Source organism: Schistocerca americana, chromosome 1, assembly GCF_021461395.2.
Source record: "Schistocerca americana isolate TAMUIC-IGC-003095 chromosome 1, iqSchAmer2.1, whole genome shotgun sequence".
NCBI lineage: Eukaryota > Metazoa > Arthropoda > Insecta > Orthoptera > Acrididae > Schistocerca > Schistocerca americana.
In genome coordinates, this window is record NC_060119.1 from 398418000 (window position 1) to 398443694 (window position 25695).

Consider the following 25695-nt stretch of genomic DNA (forward strand, 5'->3'; position numbering starts at 1 on the left):
TTAACATTTGCAAGCTATTACACTGAAAGTAAATTATCTTAAACACTGTCATACATACCAAAACCCTCACAACTTTCGTTTACAATAAGGTAACAAGAGTTCGCTTTATCTCATAAAACACATGACTATTGTGAATTTACTCATATGTTCATGGTGACAGCTCTTTTCAAGAATTTTTACGAGTGTATCCTCAGTAATAAAGAATGGAAACAAAAGATAGATATCAAATATTCTCCTTTTAACATAGACATCACTGAACACAAGATTCTGTCTTGCACTGTGATACTAAGGGACTGCTCTTTCCTTTAAGAAAAGCCTGACGATTTGAAGTTCACTCTGCTATTGAAGATACACTTCTTGAAACAATATTAAAAATGTTATGAAAGGTAAGGAAATGAAAAACAACCAAGTGCATTACATGTAAGAATGTGAGCAAAAGGCTGAGGCTCTCTTTACTTATCATTTTCAATCTCTCTACAGCTTTTCCACGTAGAAATCACCAACTGCAAGTCTCATTATTGCTGTCTGTTACTAGCAAAGTACTTTTCTATTTAGAAAACCTGACAATTTGATGTTCATTCTGGTAATGAAGATAAACACTTTTCAGAGGAGTTCTAGAACCTATTCCTGCCCGTATATGTAATTTGGTCTTTGGTTCGAATTATAGTTCGCTCCTTTCTGTATGACGGACAGAAGGTCGTTAGCATCAGGCGCGTCTGTACGGAGGTGTCCGTGGACTGCTGCGTCGGCTATGGGCCGCTTAGTGTGACGTCACTAACACTGCTGGACGGCCTTGTTATCCCGGGGGTGTCGGTAGGGCTCAATGCCGCAGGGTTCTGCGCGGATGCGGATATGCGCCAAAATACCCAAGGATGTCTGCAGTAATAATTATTTTGCGAATAAATGCCTGCACCGATAAAGATCTCTGCGAGCATCTCTGCGCATATTCGCTATAATAATACCTTGCGGATTAAAGTTAGAAGATAGTATCATTATCAGGATTTTCGCTACAAGCGACCGTCCCATTCGAGACGACGTGCCACTATATTGCCTTGAATGCTTCATGTCTTCCGGAGGACATATGCGTTGTTGACACCTCCATAGGCTAAAATTGGTGACACCAGCCGCTATCTTACGTCTGAGGCATCCTTGTTTCGTTTGCAGTAACAAAGATCACGTATGCAGTTTCTGAAAGCTGCCGCTAAGTTAACTGAAGGATGTTCTAAAACATTCCATCCACTGCAGTCTTCGCTTCAGGATCTGGCTCCTGTCAGTGTGTTACATACGACACGTACAAAGTACATAACTGCATGCCTCGCCCAGTTAATATTTTACCTTATGCACACAATGTGATCAAAAGCATGTGGACGCTTACCAGTGGACAGTAATATGGACTGTGTCCAACCGTTGCCTTTATCACGGATTTAACTATGCTGTGGTCACTTTTAAGGAGGTGTCTGGATGTTCAAATGGTTCAAATGCCTCTGAGCACCATGGGACTTAACATCTGAGGTCATCAGTCCTCTAGACTTAGAACTACTTGAACCTAACTAACCTAAGGATATCACACACAGCCATGCCCGAAGAAGGATTCAAACCTGCGACTGTAGCAGCGCGCGGTTCCGGACTGAAACGCCTAGAACCGCACGGCCACATGGGCCGCCTGTCTGGATGTCTGTGGAGAAATTGCAGCCCATTTTTCCTCACGAGCCGAAATCAGACAAGATAGTGATGCTGGACGATGGGAACTGGAGCGAAATCAACATTCTAACTTATCCCAAAGTGCTCTACTGGGCTTAGATAGCGACTCTGGTCATGTCAGTCCATTTCAGGAATGTTTTTGTTCATAAGCATTGCCTCACAGATGCTACTTTATGAAAGTGTTCATTGACGTATTCGTACTGTCATAATCTCCGAACTGTTCCTCTACTGTCTGCAGTACACCATTCTGTAATACGTGGCCGGCCGTTGTGACCGAGCGGTTCTAGGCGCTTCAGTCCGGAACCGCGCTACTGCTACGGTAGCAGGTTCCAATCCTTTTTCGGGCATGCCTGTGTGTGACGTTCTTAGGTTAGTTACGTTTAAGTAGTTCTAAGTTCTAGGGGACTGATGACCTCAGATGTTAAGTCCCATAGTGCTCAGAGCCATCTGAACGATTTGAATTTTGTAAAACGTGTTCTTATCTTTTCAGATATAGCGTTTTCTTAAGAGCATTAAGGAATCACACCCTAACTACGAAAAATACCCCCTTACCGTAACATAAACTACTCCGTACTACTGGGTGTTGTGTGCTGTCCTTAGGTTAGTTAGGTTTAAGTAGTTCTAAGTTCTAGGGGACTGATAAGCAAAGATGTTAAGTCCCATAGTGCTCAGAGCCATTTGAACCATTTTTACTCCGTACTTAAGTGCTGACACTACATATGATGGTAGCTAGCGTTCTCCAGGCATTCGCCAAACGCAAACTGTTCATCGTATTGCTACAGGGTACAACGTGATTTATCAGTCCGAATCACTCGCTTCCAGATATCTACTGGCGTCGCTCTTTAGTCCACCTCGATCGTCACTTAGCTCTGACTTCAGAAATGTGTGACTTATTAGGAGCTGTTCTTTTTTTTTTTTTTTGCAACCATTTGGCCTTGATTTAGTGGCGATTTTTCTTTCGCATTTCCACTTCAAAATCACATCATCAACGGTCGACTTGAGCAACTTTACAGGGATTGAGATGTCCCTGATGGATTTGTTACTTAGCTGATACCGAGGGAGTCGTCCACGTGAGAAGTCACAGAGCTCTCATAGCTGATCCACTCCTTTGCTTTATTGAGTACACAATACCCCTGCCTTATTTTGCAATGAAGAGCCCTCTTCTTGCAGCAACTTTTGGTCAATTCCGCATTACATTGGGGTGTCGGGATAATTTTTATGAGACAAAATATGAATTAGCATCTACAATTTTGATGTGTAACACTGATCTTAACACCAGTGATCATATCTGAGCACATGTCCCGTAATTAATATCGGTTATTTTTACCTGAACATTACCTGTTGTTGGCCGAAACCGGGAGATTTAATAAATCGACATCCATCTAATTTGCCAAATTACGAATCTTCAACAAACGCTTTAAATTGTTACACAACAAACTTATACATTATCGCGATATATATCTTACGAGGGTACATTCCCAAATGTAAATAAACGATCTTGATGAAACTTGGGGGGGGGGGGGGGGGGGGGGAGGGGTTGAAGAGGGGCAAAATAGAACGTATTTTGTTTTTTTGTTTGTGACTAATTTCACTTCTAAGGGTTAAAACATGCCCCAAAAGATAATTTGGTATTTTATTATTAGAGAGAATATCTTCTAAACGAGGTACATAAAAAAGTTGATATGTAATTAATGTTCTTGAAAACCGTGTAATTAACTTTGGTAATAGTTTGAAATTTTGCGGAATACCTCACCACCATTAATTAATTTTGAGAAATGAATATTTTTGTTTCAACATAAATTAAAGAACCTTTCAAGCCGCATAAATCCCTTTGTAATAAATTGAATCCTGAAATACCATTTTCGGTTCAATTGGCTCAAATGGCTCTGAGGACTATGGGACTTAACATCTATGGTCATCAGTCCCCTAGAACTTAGAACTACTTAAACCTAACTAACCTAAGGACATCACACAACACCCAGTCATCACGAGGCAGAGAAACCATTTTTGGCAAATGAGCTGTACGCACTGTGCTGTCGGAGTACTTTCAACATGCCTAATTAAGATATCTAAACATTCATTACTATTGTAATTATTTTATGATTTAAATTATTTTACGATTTATTTTCACGTTTATTTAAATTTAATATTTCTCATACTTCTATTTTGTTAGTAAAAATAATTAGTAATACATTATTATGATAGAAAGTAATGATAATCTCCAAAGAAAAGCTTAAAATATAAAATAATTACATTTTTTAGACGATGCACATAAACTGAATGAAATTTCTCCATGTAATATACGCTACGGAGCAGACAATATAAAACAAAATTCAGCAGGATTTTAGATAGTCACGTGTGACCGTCTAAATACCCTGATTTGTGTCAGGCATATTCCAGTACACTGGTAAGTCTTGGCGAAGAGACTAGTGACTACTTCTTAATTGTATTGTCTCTCATTTGGAGACTGACATCATAATCATTCGATAGAATTATATATGGAAATCACCAGTCTTTCCAAAGTTCCACAGATCTACCTGTTTCATTCAGCCCTTTGGGTCATTTCGAAGAGATTCCCTCTAAACTTAGACTGCCAAATTATCTTTCGATGTGTGTTTTACGCCTGAAAAGGGAAACTGAGCACAAACAAAAAAAAAAAAAAACACTTCTTGCACTATTTTGCCCACTCTACAGACGCACCAAGTTTCGTTAAGATCGTTTATTGACACTTGGGAACGCCCCCCTTGTTAGTAAACACATTGGAAATAAGTACTAGTTTACAAAAGACGGAGAATGTCATAAAATCAGTAGAAAATGTGTTGCGTGGTTTCAAAAATAAATAATGCAAAAGCAGGTTTCGTATTGAAACAAAATGGACAGCTTGTGAGACGTCAGCGATATGCAAAGCATTAATGCGCCGTCTGCAGAGCTGCAGTAACACGTGTTGTTTACGACCGGCATTGCTTGCTACGCGGTTGGCATAATAGGGGTCGCGGAATACGGGAGGTGCCCTTCACTCAGTTATCGCGTTATCTGTAACCCTGTTACCAACTGCTTACCTGCACGCTTGGCGTTCGCGATAAGACGAACGAAGACACCGGCTGACTCGTTTCCGCGCGCATGACTGCGGAAGACACGCAATCAGTGCCTCAAGTTCTTAACCTTGCTTTCCCAACGAATTATCCCCTTTACGGTTTTCAGTGATCTGTCGCACCAGCGATGAATAAACGTCAGTGTTGCCTGATTGCCACAGTCGCCTAAAACTGAGGCAACATTGAGGCGTTTCCATAGAAACATAAACAACACCGCGTTACATGATTGGTTGTGGTACGAGCGCGAAGCAGCCACGTCACACCCAATTCAGTAGTAATGAGTTTTCTTTCGCCATAAGTAATTAGTACAGGTACGTCATTACAATACTTACGCAGCTTTATTGAAGAACCATTTCCATATCATGTACTAAAGCAATAGCTGACAAATGTTGCACATATGCCTTGAACATAGAGCCATTAATAAAATGCGGATTACTAAAGTTTCGTTAAAAGGATTGCTAGATAAATATCATCCAGCATTACTATTTTCTGAAGGTACCCTGAGATTCAACTGATTGCCCACACAGTTTTGTGACACACAAAAAAACTCATTTATCATAAACGTTAATGCTAAATGATTTTATTCTAGGTGTAGAATTTTTCTTATCTTCAGGGTATAGAATTTCTCTTATCTTCAGAACTAATTTCTATTTCTAATCATGAAGAAGAGTAATCTTCATTAATAGAGATATTCGTACATTATTAGTAAATACACACTCGCATTTCCCTAATATTTCATAGGTCGTTTATTTTTTGAAAACAGAATCTTCCAAATGCATCCTACCATTTGGTTGATACAGATAACTTTTTTTCTGGAGAGATATTGAGACAATTGTTGTTATTGGTATTGTTTTTGTGGTCTTCAGTCTGAGGACTGGTTTGATGCAGTATAAGTTGTAGATAACTTACTGTATTTTACTCCTGCTGCCTTCAGAATTTCAATGAGTGCATTCCAGTCGACACTAGTAAAAGCTGTCTGTAAATGACAAATGCTATAGCCGTGGTTTACCTTCCTTCACTCCATCTTCTCTGATAAATCGTAGAGCAAAAAATGGCTCTGAGCACTATGGGACTTAACGTCTGAGGTCACCAGTCCCCTAGAACTCAGAACTACTTAAACCTAAGTAACCTAAGGACATCACACACATCCATGCCCAAAGCAGGATTCGAACCTGCGACAGTAGCGGTCGTGTGGTTCCAGACTGAAGCGCCTAGAACCGCTCGGCCACACTGGCCGGCAATCGTAGAGCATCATTACCTCGCATGTTCTACCGTACATTCTTCCGGGTCGCAAACTGATCTTCCCGAGGTTCTTTTAGTTGGTGCCAATTGTCTTTTGTAGTATTGTTACCGAATAGCTAAAAAGAAAAGTAAATTATACAACTTTTTTATTGATTACAGTGTCATTTTTGCGGAAATTGTAGCTAATTTTTCGTTCTGTTTAGGCCAAAGCATTGGCATAAGTCATATTATCAAACAGATACGTGGCAGCCTAGAGGAATCTGCACGTGTAATCACTACCTTTCCCATCACATTAATGCAATTACTAGACTGTATTTAAGAAAAGTTTCATTGCAAATAAGACTAACAACGCTCTGGTAGTATTTTCAAGAGCTACCGAACGCAGTGGATGTACCATACACACACTTCGCGTTGCGACTGCGAGGACCATGCGATGCCGACCTGTCACCACATCATTCCAAGCCAATTTAGATGCGATGTCGAGCGTGTGACGTCAGCGTAGCGTTCTCTCAGCCGTTGTCAGCTACTTATCGTTTAGGCACCTCCTCAGCTGGCGTGACGAGGCTGAGTGGGCCCCGTCACTACCAGGAGCTGAACGCAGGCCCCAGCACTGCAGTCAGACACGCTGATCATTCAGCTACGGAGGCCGACTTTTAATAAACCGCAGTTGACTCAGTATCTCCGCACATAAAAAGTCGTGACTGTGAAGAACAGATAAAAAGACTCAAAGTTATCGTCGTTTGTTCAAAAATTGTTTCTGTATACTAAAGCGTTTATGTTAAGCACTTATCCCGAAAATTCACGAAGTTGTTAGTTGACCTGAAGTATCACACCGCAATATGTTCTCGTTCTTTCCCCGAAATTTCGAAATTAATTTGTGGGGTAGCTTCTGACTTCAAACAAAGTGAAAGATATGATGTCTATGGTGTTAGAACACATGCTGTGCTCAACAGTCGATGATGAAGGACGGCCCGCAGCTCGTGGTCGTGCGGTAGCGTTCTCGCTTCCCACGCCCGGGTCCCCGGGTTCGATTCCCGGCGGGGTCAGGGATTTTCTCTGCCTCGTGATGGCTGGGTGTTGTGTGATGTCCTTAGGTTAGTTAGGTTTAAGTAGTTATAAGTTCTAGGGGACTGATGACCATAGATGTAAAGTCCCATAGTGCTCAGAGCCATTTGAACCATTTGATGAAGGACGTCGTCATCTTTCGCGGGGTAGGGATGGTTGTTTTCGTAACGAAATTGTGATTTTTCTGAATGGTTGTGATGAATGTCGATTCAGTGCATTTCTATATTTCTGTTGTTGTTGTTGTGGTCTTCAGTCCAGAGACTGGTTTGATGCAGCTCTCCATGTCACTCTATCCTGTGCAAGCTTCTTCATCTCCCAGTACCTACTGCAGCCTACATCCTTCTGAATCTGTTTAGTGTATTCATCTCTTGGTCTCCCTCTACGATTTTTACCCTCCACGCTGCCCTACAATACTAAATTGGTGATTCCTTGATGCCGGAGAACACGTCCTTCCAACCAATCCCTTCTTCTAGTCAAGTTGTGCCACAAATTTCTCTTATTTGTTATTGAAAGCAAAGTTAAGGCGGAAGAAGACGAAAAACTGCGTCGAAGTATAACCTACCTCTGTGTAAAAGCGTCAACTCTATTAGCTGGTTCAACGTTACTGTCTGGCAGAAATCCCTTGTCAGCAACTAACAGTCGAAGGTGCATTAAAGTCTGAGACCGAAATCACTCGTAGGACGAGAGGGTAACGCGATTTAAGGCCAAAGTTCTGCCTCATTTCGTACATTGAATCATTTCGAGAAAAGTTTAGAATGACTCCTCGTCTAGCCAGCATTATTCCGATCACTTCGAATGAATATAGTAACAGGAAAAGATGTGGAATCAAATCGCTAGTAGAAGTATGGAAGCTTGGTCTGGCACATCGCAGGAGAAAAAAATAGTTTGTATGACGTTTTCTCTACTTCCACGTGCATTTGTAGAGATGCTACCTGAAGTAATATGGCGCTCCAAAGTAGCACAGTTACGCTGAAACCTACATCGATTATCAGAAATAGTTATGTTACAATATAAACGGCTAGATCCTTAAGCTGTAGCTACACAACGCTAGTACTTCCGTAAATTTTTATCTTTCTGTCATTGTTATTAACTGCTTCTTTACAGACCTCCAAAATGATATCCTATATGTGGATTTAAAAGTTTGGTTGTAATTAATGGCCCCACTATAAATCGGCGACGGGCTTGTAGGGTCAGTGTTTTCCTCCTGGTAGATGCGCAAACGCGACGCCAGCTCCACCAGAGCTGTTGTTTTAACACGTTATGTGTAGCATTTTCAGTGAGTCAGACTTACAGACAAATCTGTTGTCTATAGTTTAGACTCTAAAAAGCCTACTCGGCCATAAATAATCTTCTTGTGGGACGCACAGAATCGCTTGTTCAAGATTAAAGTTATGATAAATTGAATATTTTCCGTTTGAAACTCTCTTACTCTCTCTTTATCGCTTTGGTTTTTATTTTTTGTTTTTGTTTTGCTCGGTGATAAATGTTCAGTATATTATGTGCGGTCAAAAAATACTCGTCTTCTTTCATTGTGACCCAGGCAAGCTAAAAGGTTGAATACCACTGCTGTTGAGGGAGACACGGGCTTGATTAGGATAAGCAAGCCAAGATCGCTCTCTAATGAGCACAAAAGAAATTTTAAACGTGTTCCTCCCGTGTTTACAGGTTTTGGCTGTAGACTTGGTCCATGGCCAACGCTACAAAAATAATCTAATAGAAACGCGCCGAGCGAGCCTCGTGGCCGACGCTCTGGGCAGGCTTCAGTGAGGTGGTATGGTAACATGTACATGGAGAATATGCAAAGGCTGTCGACCGTGTTGTCAAAGGCGCGTCCTTCAAACACTCCACAACAGATTTTGCAGAAAATGTAGGTACTGTGAACCATTTAAAGCGCTGTTTATTGCGGTTAAACTGGAAAACCAGACGACTTACGTTATATCTAAGACAAAAACGATCAGTGAAAGTGAGAGGGGAAAGAATCAACTGGACAGAACAAGAAGCAAGGCTACTGTCTGGCTCCTACCCGTTTTCATCTGCACTTAGAAAACACGATTGATCATTGCCCATTATATGACAACGGGATAAACATTGTAGGTTTGCTGACGACCTGATACTCCTAGCGACAGGTCAAAATTAAGTACAGGATATCTTGGATGCCACTGAAGCTAAAGGAAAGATCCATAGAATGAAAACAAACACAAAGAAAATAAAAGTAATAAAACTGGGAGAAATTAAAAAGGCAAAGATGATGCTAGATAGAAAAGTATTAGAACATGTGCAAAGCTTTAAATACCTCGGAAGCAGCACAGAAACCGACTGCAAGAGCAGTACAGAAATTACAACCAGAATAGCAATGGCGAAAGAGGAGTTTTATACAAAAAAAGAGAAATATGGACATAGATTTAAGGGAAAAGCTAATACACTCCTGGAAATTGAAATAAGAACACCGTGAATTCATTGTCCCAGGAAGGGGAAACTTTATTGACACATTCCTGGGGTCAGATACATCACATGATCACACTGACAGAACCACAGGCACATAGACACAGGCAACAGAGCATGCACAATGTCGGCACTAGTACAGTGTATATCCACCTTTCGCAGCAATGCAGGCTGCTATTCTCCCATGGAGACGATCGTAGAGATGCTGGATGTAGTCCTGTGGAACGGCTTGCCATGCCATTTCCACCTGGCGCCTCAGATGGACCAGCGTTCGTGCTGGACGTGCAGACCGCGTGAGACGACGCTTCATCCAGTCCCAAACATGCTCAATGGGGGACAGATCCGGAGATCTTGCTGGCCAGGGTAGTTGACTTACACCTTCTAGAGCACGTTGGGTGGCACGGGATACATGCGGACGTGCATTGTCCTGTTGGAACAGCTAGTTCCCTTGCCGGTCTAGGAATGGTAGAACAATGGGTTCGATGACGGTTTGGATGTACCGTGCACTATTCAGTGTCCCCTCGACGATCACCAGTGGTGTACGGCCAGTGTAGGAGATCGCTCCCCACACCATGATGCCGGGTGTTGGCCCTGTGTGCCTCGGTCGTATGCAGTCCTGATTGTGGCGCTCACCTGCACGGCGCCAAACACGCATACGACCATCATTGGCACCAAGGCAGAAGCGACTCTCATCGCTGAAGACGACACGTCTCCATTCGTCCCTCCATTCACGATGTTGGGGCGTGAGCGGAAGACGGCCTAACGGTGTGCGGGACCGTAGCCCAGCTTCATGGAGACGGTTGCGAATGGTCCTCGCCGATACCCCAGGAGCAACAGTGTCCCTGATTTGCTGGGAAGTGGCGGTGCGGTCCCCTACGGCACTGCGTAGGATCCTACGGTCTTGGCGTGCATCCGTGCGTCGCTGCGGTCCGGTCCCAGGTCGACGGGCACGTGCACCTTCCGCCGACCACTGGCGACAACATCGATGTACTGTGGAGACCTCACGCCCCACGTGTTGAGCAATTCGGCGGTACGTCCACCCGGCCTCCCGCATGCCCACTATACGCCCTCGCTCAAAGTCCGTCAACTGCACATACGGTTCACGTCCACGCTGTCACGGCATGCTACCAGTGGTAAAGACTGCGATGGAGCTCCGTATGCCACGGCAAACTGGCTGACACTGACGGCGGCGGTGCACAAATGCTGCGCAGCTAGCGCCATTCGACGGCCAACACCGCGGTTCCTGGTGTGTCCGCTGTGCCGTGCGTGTGATCATTGCTTGTACAGCCCTCTCGCAGTGTCCGGAGCAAGTATGGTGGGTCTGACACACCGGTGTCAATGTGTTCTTTTTTCCATTTCCAGGAGTGTAATATGTTTTGTATGGAGTGTCCTCCTGTACGGTGCTGAAACGTGAACACGGAGGAAGATAGCTGCAGCAAAGCTGGAGCCTTTGAAATGTGGACATGGCGGAGGATGGAAAGAATGAGATGGATGCATAAAGTGAAAAATGAAGAGTTACTGAGAAGAGTCATAGAGCAAAGACAATTACTGGATGTAATAAAAAGAAGGAATCGAGAATGGGTTGGACATATAATAAGAATGAAGGAGGGGCTTATATAAAGCCTCTTAGAAGGTTATGTGGAAGGGAAGAGGAGGCAATGGAGGAAGATATTTCAGGTGCTGGGTGATGTGATGGAGGGCAGCACACCGGTATTAAGAAGGAAGCAATGGATCGCGTGAAATGAAGACGCATAGGAACTGCTAACAGAAAACTGATGATGATGATTGTGGTTGGACTAACGACTTCTTTAGCAATGATACCGAGGTACACGTTAGCTGAGAAACAACGCTAAAAGTTACATTACGAGTGTGACAAGTTGATACTGTGAAAGGTATTATTTCTGTCGCGAATAGATGTTGATTCATCATTAGACAAAATCTCTCTGTTCAATTCGTTATTGGTAATTACTGATCCACAAGGTTCGAACCGCCTGGCATTGTCACCTTTTGCAATCTTCAATGCGCACTGTTGGCGGTAGGTATATAAGAACAGGTGATCCAGACTACTGTGTGTCAATCTATGCACCATTAATTTATTGTTCGATCATGGTTTCAGTATTTTTTAACCTGCTTTGCGACATAAATTAATAGACATGAGGCAAATAACATCATCATGTGAAACCGGTAATAATAGTTTTTTAAGGACATCTTATTCGATATTGACTGCAGAAATTATTTATTTCGCAGTTGCTATTTCGGTCTTAACGCCACTATAAGTTGTAATTTTGTTTCACAATGCGTCAGACTTTAAAATCTTCATCTACATACATACTCAGGAAACCACCGTGAGGTGCATGGCAGGGGCTGCGTGCCATTATGCCACTCATTAGGGTTTCTTTGCGTTCCGTTCACCTATGGAGCGCGGCAAGAATGATTGAAAGTATCTGTGCGTGGAGTAATGATTCTAATTTTATCCTCACGATCTCTATGTGAGCGATGCATAGAGGATTCCTAGATTCATCGTTTAAAGCCGGTTCTAGAAACTTTGTTTGCAGACTTTCTCGTGATAGTTCGCGTCTATCTTGAAGAGTCTTCCGATTCAGTTCCTTCACTGTGACTGTGACACTCTCCCACAGGTCAAACAAACATGTGCCCATTCGTGCTTCCTTTCTGCGTATACGTTCAGTATACCCCTATTAGCCCTATCTGGTACGGATCCCACAGTAATGAGCAATATTCTAGAAGAGTTCGCATGAATGAGCAATCTTCTTTGTTGACTGACTGCACTTCGTCAATGTCCTACCAATAGCGCTGCAGTCATGGACTGTGCGTCTGGTCCCGGCGGAGGTTCGAGTCCTCCCTCGGGCATGGGTGTGTGTGTTTGTTCAAGTGGTTCAAATGGCTCTGAGCACTATGGGACTTAACGTCTGAGGTCATCAGTCCCCTAGAACTTAGAACTACTTAAACCTAACTAACCTAAGACATCACACACATCCATGCCCCAGGCAGGATTCGAACCTGCGAACGTAGCGGTCTCATGATTCCAGACTGTAGCGCCTAGAACCGCTCGGCCACCCCGGCCGGCGTGTGTGTTTGTCCTTAGGATAAATTAGGTTAAGTAGTGCGTAAGCTTAGGGACTGATGACATTAGCACTTAAGTCCCATAAGATATCAGACACATTTTTTTTTGTCCTACCAATAAACCGAAGTGTACCCCCTGGTTACCCACGCCCTGAGCCTACGTTATCATTCCATTTCATATCCGTACCCAGGTATTTGTATGAGTTGGCTAATTCCAACTGTGACTCACTGATATTATCGTCATGTCGTGAGGTGCACAATTTTACATTTCTGAACATTTAAAACTAGTTGCCAGTCCTTGCACCACTTTCAAATCTTATGAAGATCTGACTGGATATTTATGCAACTTCTTTCAGACAATGCTTCATCATAGATAACTGCATCATCTGCAAAAAGTGTGAGGTTATTGTTAATATTGTCTGCAAGATTATTAACGTACAACGTGAACAGTATGGGTCCCAAAAATTTCCCTGGGGCGCACCTGAATTTACTTCTCCGTCTGACCATGACGCTCCGTCCAAAATACACGCTGCGTCCCCCCTACGACAAAGCCCTGTATCCGGTCACAAATTTCACTTGATACCACACCTGATCGTACTTTCGACAATAAACTTAGGTGTGGTACTTCTACATCTACATCTACATGGATACTCTGCAAATCACAATTAAGTGCCTGGCAGAGGGTTCAACGAACCACCATCACAATTCTCTATTATTCCAATCTCGTATAGCGCGCGGGAAGAATGAACACCCATATCTTTCCGTAAGAGCTCTAATTTCCCTTATTTTATCTTGATGATCGTTCCTCCCTATGTAGATCGATGTCAACAAAATATTTTCGCATTCGGAGGAGAAGGTTGGTGATTGGAATTTCGTGAGAAGATTCTGTCGCAACGAAAAACGCATTTCTTTTAATGGTGTCCATCCCAAATCCTGTATCATTTCTATGACACTCTCTCCCACATTTCGCGCTAATACAAAACGTGATGCCTTTCTTTGAACTTTTTCGATGTACTCCGTCAGTCCTATCTGGTAAGGATCCCACACGGTGCAACAGTATTCTAAAAGAGGACAGACAAGCGAGTGTAGGCAGTCTCCTTAGTAGGTCTGTTACATTTTCTAAGTGTCCTGCCAATAAAACGCAGTCTTCGGTTTGCCTTCCCCACAACATTTTCTATGTGTTTCTTCAAATTTAAATTGTTCGTAATTTTAATACCTAGGTATTTAGTTGAATTTACGGCTTCTAGATTAGACTGATTTGTCGTGTAACCGAAGTTTAACGCATTCGTTTTAGCACTCGTGCGGATGGCCTGACACTGTTCGTTATTTAAGGTCAACTGCCACTTTTCGCACCATTCCGATATTTCTTCTAAATCTTTTTGCAGTTTGTTTTGATCTTCTGATGACTTTACTAGTCGATAAACGACAGGGTCATCTGCAAACAACCGAAGACGGCTGCTCGGATTGTCTCCCAAATCGTTTATATAGATAAGGAACAGCAAAGAGCCTGTAACACTACCTTGGGGAACGCCAGAAATCACTTCTGTTTCACTCGATTACTTTCCGTCAATTACAACGTACTGTGACCTCTCTGACAGGAAATCGCAAATCCAGTCACATAGCTGAGACGATATTCCATAAGCACGCAATTTCATTACGAGCCACTTGTGTAGTACAGTGTCAAAAGCCTTCCGGAAATCCAGAAATACGGAATCGATCTGAAATCCCCTGTCACTACCACTCAGCACTTCATGTGAATAAAGAGTAGTTGTGTTTCACAAGAACGATGCTTTCTAAACCCATGTTGCGTCAATAGACAGTTTTCTTCGAGGTAATTCATTATGTCCGAACACAATATATGTTCAAAAATCCTGCTGCATACCGACGTTAGCGATATGTGCCTGTAATTTAGTGGATTACTCCTACTACATTTCTTGAATATTGGTGTGACCTGTGAAACTTTCCAGTCTTTGGTTACGAATCTTCCGTCGAGTCAAATGTTTCTCGGAAATCAAGGTATACTGCATGTGCCTGACAGCCTTGATGCTAAGGTTTCAGTATGGCTTGTGAGAAAAGTGCGAGCTGGGTTTCACGTGATCGATGTTTGCAGAATTCACGCTTTTGGCATTGAGGAGGTCATTCTGTTCAAAATCCAGAATTATGTTTGAGCTCAGAATAAATCTGCCGACATACAGAATATCATCGTCAGAACTGAGCCTTTCCACTTTAAGAATACCGCAAGTTTAAACGAGCGAGAAGCTGCTTAAAATGTGACTGTGAATCCCAACCGTGGGAAGTAACTCGACAATAGCGATGTACAAGTGGTACGACCGTCACTAGGTAATAACAGCGGAAAAAATGTGAAATACGCGTCGGGACTGACGCCAGGTCTCGAGCAAGATTGAAGTATCCAGACGGAGAGGAGACGGGGGGGGGGGGAGAGCCGAACATCTAGTGGAGATGGCAGTCGGCGTGTCACGGGCAGTTGGCTGTAAGAATGGTGCGGGCCGCTCGAGACCTCACCCAATGCCGCGGTCGCCAGCCACAGTATTTGGCTGTGCCCGAGGTGTAGTCGGGAGTGGGGAGAGCGCGCAGAGGAGGCGGAGTAGGGGCCGCTCATTGTCAGCTGTGCGCTGACGTCACGGTGCGTCACGTCCGCCAACCTCTGGGGGGCGCACGCGCCGCCGGCCGCCACGTGGCCGCCTCAAGGCCAAGGTCGGGAGCTGGCTGCGCCTGGCAGACGGATACGTACTCGTGCACCACGCCTGCCTGCGCAGTTGGCGGCCTCGGCGGCGCAGCTGCAGGTACTGCCACCAATAAAGAGGCCCCTCACCCACCAGTGCCGCTACCTTTGCGACCAAAACAGCGCGCCGTGCCGCACTCGCCCCACGTTTGAATCCGTTGTGCAGAGCCAAATACAGGTATCGGCACAGTGGGACATACGAAAAAGAGAGGAATATATGTCTAAAATATCCTGCCGACAATAAAGTGAGTGGTGACGAAGTAAAAGGGAAAGAAATCGGCCGCGTTTCTGAGCTGTCGTTCATCGTCTAGTAAAGTCATCAGTGGAAGCTAAGGAGGGCATTGCGTGAAGCGTTCAGTGAATTCGAAAGTAAAATTCTATGTACCGACTTGACAGAAAATCCTAGGAAGTTCTGGTCTTACGTTAAATCAGTAAGTGGCTCGAAACAGCATATCCAGACACTCCGGGATGATGATGGCATTGAAACAGAGGATGACACGCGTAAAGCTGAAATACTAAACACCTTTTTCCAGAGCTGTTTCACAGAGGAAGACCGCACTGCAGTTCCTTCTCTAAATCCTCGCACGAACGAAAAAAATGGCTGACATCGAAATAAGTGTCAAAGGAATAGTAAAGTAAATGAAATTACTCAACAGAGGAAAGTCCACTGGACCTGACGGGATACCAGTTCGATTCTACATAGAGTACGCGAAAGAACTTGTCCCCCTTCTAACAGCCGTGTACAGCAAGTCTCTAGGGGAACGGAAGGTTCCAAATGGTTGGAATAGAGTACAGGTAGTTCCTGTTTTCAAGAAGGGTCGTCGAGCAGATGCGCAAAACTACAGGCCTATATCTCTGACATCGATCTGTTGTAGAATTTTCGAACATTTTTTTTGCTCGCGTATCATGCCATTTCTGGAAACCCAGAAACTACTCTGTAGAAATCAACATGGATTCCGGAAACAGCGATCGTGTGAGACCCAACTCGCTTTATTTGTTCATGAGACCCAGAAAATATTAGATACAGGCTCCCAGGTAGATGCCATTTGCCTTGACTTTCGAAAGGCGTTCGATACAGTTTCGCACTGTCGCCCGATAAACAAAGTAAGAGCCTACGGAATATCAGACCAGCTGTGTGGCTGGATAGAGGCACAGCTTTAATTTGTCACAAATCTTTATTGCAGCACAGACTCAGCGAAAGAAGTAAAATATTTCAAGTCAGTAGCATTACTGAGACTATGATAACATCGAGTTCGCCACAACATCCAATTTCCAAGATGTGTTAAGCCCAAAACTTTGCGGGAGATCGTCATGAGAGTTTGTAAGCTATGGGAAGAAGCTAGCTTCAGGATGAAGCTTTTGGTGTGTAAGTTAGTGCCCGCGAGATGCAGGCGTTTTGGTCTGAGTCAAGACCGGCACACTATCTTAAATCTAAGTAATGCAGAGAGAGATCTTCATGTACCGCCAAATAAGGACCGTTGAGTAGGCAATCAGTGGTAAACATTCTGATTATTTTGCAATAGCAATAATATCGAGTCTCCTTCTACAGGCTGTTTCAGAAACAGCTTGAACGAACATGCAGCCGAGTTGAGACGTAATGAGCTACACGAAAGTGAAATCGCAAGACCTGAGCCAGTCTATGATTCATACCACACGCCTAATGGATATAAACCGAGCATTCTGATTACGTAAGAGGCAATATTTAAGAACTACGAAGAGTAAAACACTGTTGCAAAACTAGAAAATATTTTCCTGTTTTTCGTGCCAGCTTTTGTGCTACCGCGAACGTTACCACCCTTTTATTTTTTGCCGAAATATTTTTTATTGGTAGAAAAAAAAACGTAGCAACAAATACACAGCTAAATTCACACATTTCGCAGTTATATGGCTAACGGTAATACCGATGTCTGTTTTTTTTTTCAATCCACTCACCGACAGATAGAATTAGCAATCTTTCTTTATTTTCACTGCTAGATGACGGTTTAGTTTTCTATTACTTATTTAGATTTTTGTAGGCTGTGTCTCTTCTTTGTGTTTCTTTATTTACATTCCGCAATCGTTTTTGTTATCGCTGTTTATACCCGTATGAGACAAACATTTGTTTTCGGGCATCCGCGTAACATCATTGAGAGCGGTATCTGGTTTTCGTTAACTTACGTTTGTCTTCTCAAAAATATGAACGTTAGCTATGGTTTAACGACACACTGGCATTAGGTCGCTATAGCCATATCAGAAACTTGGATTCGACAAGAACGGAGCGGGAAATCGGCCTTGAGTGACTCCGTCATTAATCTAATTACGACATTGCGGTGGCTGTGTTATTCTGATTACGACGCCAAAGTTCCTTTGGACACACTTGCATCTCCAAAAGAACTTTGCATCGTAATTTGAATAACACAGGCACTGCAGTATCGTATTCATCTGCCGATACCAGGAAAGCGGCTTCCAAGTACAACGCCTAACCTGAACGGGAATATACACTACAAGTCGTAGATGTATGGTTGATGACATGTGGAAGTCTGGATCTCGCTGTGAATCGTGCGCGGATAGCCAAATGGTAAAAAAAAAAAAAAAATGGTAAGGCGACCGCTCGCGATAAGCCGGAAATCCAGGATCGAGTCCCGGTGCAGTACAGAGTTTCTTTGTCGTTATTCCATTCTACAGCTGACGGTTGTCCTTATTCGCAACTGCGAATAAATATATGTATTAATCTAACTTAGTTTAAGGAAATCCACGTAAAAAAGGGTGAGTGGAAATTTGCATCCCTCTCCTCCCAAATACGAAGCTGTCTTCACTATTTCGCTTGCGACGTTTGTGTGAATTCATTATCGCCAATTCCAAACGCACGAGAGATTCATATTGAGAAAGAAAAGAGCAATGCCATCTGCTTAGCTTCATCAGAAAGATAAACTTAGTCGATCAGTTTTTTCGTAACTTTCATTTTATCAATAAAATCATTTGACCTGACCCGAAATCAACAAACCAGGTTTCATTCTGTTTTTCTCATTTTATTAAACTTAACTGGAGAAGAAACCAGTTTATGTGGGCCATAATGAGCCACAGGCTAAGGAAAACTGACTGGGACTCGTGAACACTTACCGCAACCGAAAACTGAAAGGTTGTGTCAGACTGCGAGGCACTTGTAAATTGGTGTAATGGCCAGTTGTTCGGGCAGTGAGGTAATGTCTGGTTGTTACGAGAACGAAACACTACATTATTTTTTGAACTTGTCGAGCTAGGAAACTGCAGTAATTATCGCTTGATTGTACGTAGCGCAGTGAATATAGGTACATTCAGCAGAGAAAGCACAACCCTGATGGTTAATTGTTCCTTAGGATGTTATTCGTCGTGGAAGAACTCATTTTTCATGTTACGTTATTCGTAACATGCTTATTAATCGGCAGGCGTGATGAATCAAAACGATTCAACGGTCTAGTAAATCATTTATTTCTCCAAGATTCCTTTAGAAGATCATACCATCATCTTCAAGTAGGATTAAATTGTTGTTACAGCCGATGTTTTTGTTCGTTGGACACAGAACTCTCCGCAAAGCGATTCCTGTGGTAAATACAATAATATTTATAATTTGTTAGCAACTATTATTACCTAGTGAATTAAATCAAATGGAAAACACCCCAGGGTCCCTTTCTCTACAGTATCACTCGAATGAACAGAATCTCATATGAGAAGGCAGTTTCCAACAGTACTTGGCAATATACTAGCGGAAACCCAAATAAAAACGTGTGCTGGAATTGGCGTCGTGCTCTCTACTGAAGGCCGTCGAAGTTTCGCATTCAGAGCTCGTAAATACGTCCTTGTTATTTAATACGTAGGTCCAGAAAGTATTGGAAATGATGAGGTAACTGAATACTGAAGCTGATGGAGGCACTAGGTGCCAGATGGTTTAGGGGACACGCGTCACTCCCCGTACGATACAGCAGGGCTGACAGAACGAGAAGAAAATAAGCATCCGGTATAGAAAACATGACAACTCTTCTAGAAGATCAGTACAACATGATAATGGAGGAGTCGAGAGCCGAAGTCTTTGCCGTGAGCACTTTAAGCAAGCAGACTAATGTTTCGACGAACAAACAAAACCTAAATAGAAGACATCTGCCCTGCTAGGCAATAGCTTCCAATGGATGGAGTAGATGCACAACTGTAATCCGTTGAAGTGTAGCAAAGACAGTGCCTTATGAAAGAGAAGGTGAGGCCAATTTGAGACAATGAAAGGGAGACTTCCAGAAGAATTTTAAATGTGCTTTGATCTACATGAATTCTAAAATTCACCGTGAATTTCTGGTTCGGTGAAGTAGAGGAATACCACTAAAGGAAGGTGTGTCACCTGGGTGGGAAACTTGTTGACGCACACAGGTCTAGTAAACACCATATTAGAAGTTTCTGTAGAACGGGAAATAACTGAGGAAGAGCAGTGGCGGAGTACATCCAACAGATGGTCCAAGAAACTGCACAGTATTGAAGAGGCTGGCTGGCGAACTAAGATACTGGACTCTGCTGTCAATCAATTCCAAAACTGCTGACCAGAGGGAGGTGGAAGAGAAGAGGACTAGGCATGCCGAAAAGAAATAGTAGGCAGCAGAATTAAGAGATATCTCCGATCGACCTCCTACACAGTGGAAAGATAGCACTGCCATTTGGACACAGATAGCAGAAAGAATCGTGGGTTGGAGTAATCAACCCACCATCTGCGATTATTAAAAGCTTACCATATCCAGATGAAAATAGAAGGAAAGATGTTTTTACTCTCACTCACTGCCAGACAACAATTTTCATCGCCGCATTTGAACGCTATCCCTCTCCTCTCCTAATAAGCAGTGTACTTTCTTAAGGTGTAATGTAGCAGACTTCGAAACTTGGAACGATTTCTACCATGAGTGCAGTCTTCAAGATTTAGTTGCTTTGTACACAATACCCATTTCTATAGATGGGTCGAAACCATGCGAAAGGTAATTTAGTCTAATGTCTTAACTGTAAGCTCATTGATGGTTTGTGACAGCATTGCATGTACTCTTACACCAGTGAGCCCGAACGTTATGACCACTTCCCTAATAGCCAGTATGACCACCTTTGGCACGGATAATAGCGGAGACACGTCGTGACATAGAAGCAGTGGGTCCTTGGTGGGTTGCCGGAGGGAACTGCCACCACATCTGCACACACAAGTCACCCAAATCCCATAAATTATAGGAGAGCGGCGACGAGCTCTGACGCCACTTTCAGTCACGTCCCAGATGTGTTCGATCGGGTTCGTATCTGGCGAGTTAGGGGGCAGCACATCAATTGAACTCGCCACTGTGTTCCTCAAATCACTCCATCACACTCCTGACCTTGTGACATGGCGCATTATCGTGCTGAAAAATGCCACTGTCGCCGGGAAACAAGATCGTCATGAAGGAGTGTACGTTGTCTGTAACCAGCTTACGATACTCCTTTACCATTGTCATGAAGGAGTGTACGTTGTCTGTAACCAGCTTACGATACTCCTTTACCATCACGGTGCCTTGTACGAGCTCTACTGAACACTGGACTCATTGATGCCCTCGTGAATGTTCCTCAGAGCATTATGGAGCCTCCGCTAGCTTGTCTCCGTCCCGCAGAACAGGTGTCAAGGAACTGTTCCCCAGGAAGATGCCGGCCGTTGTGGCCGAGCTGTTTTAGACGCTTGTCTGGAGCTGCGCGACCGCTACGATCACAGGTTCGAATCCTGCCTCGGGCATGGATATGTGTGATGTCCTTAGGTTAGTTAGGTTTAAGTAGTTCTAAGTACTAGGGGACTGATGACCTCAGAAGTTAAGTCCCATAGTGCTCAGAGCCATTTGAACCATTTGAACCCTGGAAGATGACGGAATCGCGCCATCTCATTGGCATGCTGAAGAAGGTATCAGCATTCATCAGGCCATGCAAAGATCTGCCATGATGCCAACGTCCAGTGTCGATGGTCATGTGCCCATTTCAGTCGTAGTTGCCGAGGTCGTGGTTTTAACACTGGTGCATGCATGGGTCGTCGGCTGCTGAGGCCCATCGTTACGGGTGTTCGGTGCACTGTGTGTTCAGACACACTTGTACTCTTCCATAAAATTTTTCTGGATCTGTGACCGCGTTGTCAATACATATAAAACTACCGATGTTTTGGTCCCTGTTACAAGCGACCTTCTTCAGGTTTAAAAAGACACCCTGAAGAAGGTCGCTTGCAACAGGGACCGAAATGTAGGTAGTTTTATATGTATTGACAATGCGGTCACAAACCCAGAAAAATGTTATTGAATGTGACAATGGCCGCGAAAGCCTACGTTTATACTCTTGTACTCTGCCCAGCATTAAAGTCTGATGTTAGTTCAGCCACAGTTTTTCGCCTGTCCTGTTTCACCAGTCTGCCCACAGTTTTCCGCCTGTCCCGTTTCACCAGTCTGCCCAGTTTACAACGTCCGGCATGTGTAATGAGAGTGGCCACCCAACCCCACGACTTCTGGACGTGGTTTAACCTTGGTTTCGCCATGTGTTGAAGACACTCACCACAGTACTCCTCGAGCACCCGACAAGTCATGCAGTTTCCGAAATGCTCGTCCCGAGCCTTCAAAATCTGCCCTCGGCGTAATTGAGATAGATCGTGCACCTTCCCCATTCTACAGACAGACACCACTTTCATTGATACTACATACACTGTGAGTGTGTCTGACTAGTAGTCATTCCTCGACAGCTGACGCTGCTATCCCCTGGACGAGTTTATGTCGATAGTAGGTCGGAGGTCATAGTGTTCTTGTTAGTCTGTGTGTACCTCCGGCTTGTATTACGTACGATACCACATTCCTTGTGCCAGTTTACAGATACAAGTTTGTAACAATTATGTTGAATTTGTTTCGAAAAAAAGCTTCCAAATATCAGTCCTCAAAGACAGATTATTTTGAGTCTGCACGTACGTGATAGGTGCTACTTAGAAATAATGCACACTGTGATTTCACGAGGACTGTATCGTTACAGTTGCCTATGAAAATGTGCAGTATTACTATGTAGTGAAATTATTCTGCCGGCCGCGGTGGCCGAGCGGTTCTAGGCTCTCAGCCCAGAACCGCACGACTGCTACGGTCGCAGGTTCGAATCCTGGCTCGGGCATGGATGTGTGTGATGTCATTAGGTTAGTTAGGTTTAAGCAGTTCTAAGTTCTAGGGGACTGATGACCACAGATGTTAAGTCCCATAGTGCTCAGAGCCATTTGAACCATTTTGAAATTATTCTGCTAATGAATCTCTATTCTGGAAAAGTGCTGATCTCGTAAAAATTACAGGAGTTGAGTAACACATACATAACAAATCTGATTTTTCTTGTAATACAGTTCCTTGATACCGGCAACATGTTGTACAAGCATGTGTCATGAGACAATCGTCACGAAACCGGATAGAGTGCCGGCCGAAGTGGCCGCGCGGTTCTGGCGCTGCAGTCTGGAACCGCGAGACCGCTACGGTCGCAGGTTCGAATCCTGCCTCGGGCCTGGATGTGTGTGATGTCCTTAGGTTAGTTAGGTTTAACTAGTTCTAAGTTCTAGGGGCCTAATGACCTCAGCAGTTGAGTCCCATAGTGCTCAGAGCCATTTGAACCAACCGGATAGAGTTAATAATGAACAACGCCAAGAATCAGTTTCTTGCTGACTGCTTTTATCCGGTTCTAAAACAGTTTTCGTAATTGTCAGAGCAGATATACATGAGGCGCTAAGTCTATCCTGAGTCGTCCATTAAATCTACCCTGTTTAATACGTTTAATTTATTTTTTATTGAGGTGGCTTAGCCACTGCGAAGCCATCATCCGCAGGAAGCACAGAACATTTGTAAATAAAAACCACTTTTTTCTTGGATAAATGGAAATGAAGTCCCATGCTTCTTGACAGAGCGTAGGGGAACGATGCGGGAGACCCGCACCGCCCTACTAGGCAAGGTCCTAATAGAGGTGGTTTGTCGTTGCCTTCCTCCGACCGTAATGGGGATGAATGATGATGATGGAGACAATAGAACAACACCCAGCCACCTCAGGGCATGTGAAAATTCCTGACCCCGGCGGGAATCGAACCCAGGACCCCGTGCTCGGGAAGGGATAACGCTGCTGCGAGACTACGACCTGCCGACTCTCTTGCCCTACTGAAATAAATTATTCTATACATATACTCTCTCTCTCTCTCTCTCTCTCTCTCTCTCTCTCTCTCTCAACAACTACTTCGTTAGGCTGGCAACATGTACGTAAACAAATCAAACAGAAAGAGATAATAGTTACGGTTTTAATTCACAATTTTCGGTCAAATATCTACAACTAGTGACAGAAGAATAGTAGTGCTCGACAGCAATTAGCGCAAAGAACACGAAAATTGTGAAGAGAAAAGTTCGTAACGTATAAATATGCTTATGTTTCGTATGTGAAGTTATAGTGTGACCTTCAGCGTGTGGCCAGATGACAGAAAACGTAGATGGCAACCAAAAACTCGAAAAATTGTCAGTAAACACTTATTTACGTAAAAAACAAGACATTAAATGTTTTATAATCAAAAAATATCGCATATTAAAACAAAAGTGTATCACTCTAGATTCCACTGAAGATGCCTTAAAGAATAAGGCGAAACGCGTCTGAAACAAATAAAATACATTGCATCACGTAAAAGGCAGTTTTGGTTTGGAAAATGAATAACAATATACCGTTGGTAACGTATTATTCGCCCGATATGGCTCGTCACAAAATTATATAACATGATTAAAGTGCTTGTAGATTAATTATCTCAACTGAAGACGGAAATACAGCGCGGAAAGCGGTTATATGAGTACAGTAATAAATATGCGATCTTTTCCTTTAGGAGTGGTCGGTTTCCTGACCGATTAAAGTACTCGGTAGTGAAGCCACTTTATAAAAAGGGAGACATTGATAATGTTGACAATTGTAGACCTATTTCTATGCCATCGGTGTTTGCTAAAGTTATCGAGAAGGTTGTATATACAAGGTTACTGGAGCATTTAAATTCACATAATTTGCTGTCAAATGTTCAGTTTGGTTTTAGAAATGGTTTAACAACAGAAAATGCTATATTCTCTTTTCTCTGTGAGGTTTTGGACGGATTAAATAAAAGGTTGCGAACGCTAGGTGTTTTCTTTGATTTAACGATGGCTTTTGACTGTGTTGACCACAAAATATTACTGCAGAAGTTGGACCATTATGGAATAAGGGGAGTAGCTTACAATTGGTTCGCCTCTTACTTTAAGAACAGAAAGCAGAGGGTAATTCTCCGCAATATTGAGAGTGGTAGTGATGTTCAGTCCCAATGGGGCACTGTTAAGTGGGGCGTTCCCCAAGGGTCGGTGCTGGGGCCACTGCTGTTTCTTATTTATATAAATGATATGCCTTCTAGTATTACAGGTGATTCAAAAATATTTCTGTTTGCTGATGACACCAGCTTGATAGTGAAGGATCTTGTGTGTAATATTGAAACAGTAACAAATAATGTAGTTCATGAAATAAGTTCGTGGCTTGTGGAAAATAATTGGATCCTAAATCACAGTAAGACTCAGTTTTTACAGTTTCTAACTCAAAATTCAACAAGAACCGATATTTTGATCAGACAGAATAGGCATATTATAAGCGAGACGGAACAGTTCAAGTTCCTTGGCGTTCGGATAGATAGTAAGCTGTTGTGGAAAGCCCATGTCCAGGATCTTGTTCAGAAGCTAAATGCTGCTTTATTTACCATTAGAACAGTATCTGAAATAAGTGACACTTCAACACGAAAAGTAGTCTACTTCGCATATTTTCATACGCTTATGTCGTATGGTATTATTTTTTTGGGTAACTCTTCTGATTCCAAAAGGGTATTTTTGGCTCAAAAATGGGCTGTTCGAGCTATGTGTGGTGTAAGTTCGAGAACGTATTGTCGGCCCCTATTCAAAAATCTGGGAATTCTGACATTGCCCTCACAGTATATATTTTCTTTAATGTCGTTTGTTGTTAGCAATATTAGCCTATTCCCAAGAGTTAGCAGCTTTCACTCAGTTAATACTAGGCAGAAATCAAACCTGCATGTAGAATGCACTTCCTTGACTCTTGTGCAGAAAGGAGTGCAGTATTCTGCTGCATCCATTTTCAATAAGCTACCACAAGACCTCAAAAATCTTAGCAGTAGCCCAAACTCTTTTAAGTCTAAACTGAAGAGTTTCCTCATGGCTCACTCCTATTCTGTCGAGGAGCTCCTTGAAGAGCTAAAAAATTAAGCAAATTCCAGTGTTACATTGTTGATTTTCTTCATTTAAACTTACGACTTGTCACCTGAATATGTTTTTTTAT

The 25695-nt window shown here is 43.1% G+C and overlaps 1 protein-coding gene across 1 annotated transcript in view; it reads right to left on the reverse strand.

The window, feature by feature from the left end:
• The window catches only part of LOC124553510 (protein doublesex-like), an 831649-nt gene that overhangs the window by 350792 nt on the left and 455162 nt on the right, over positions 1 to 25695 (reverse strand). The window lies entirely within an intron of this gene.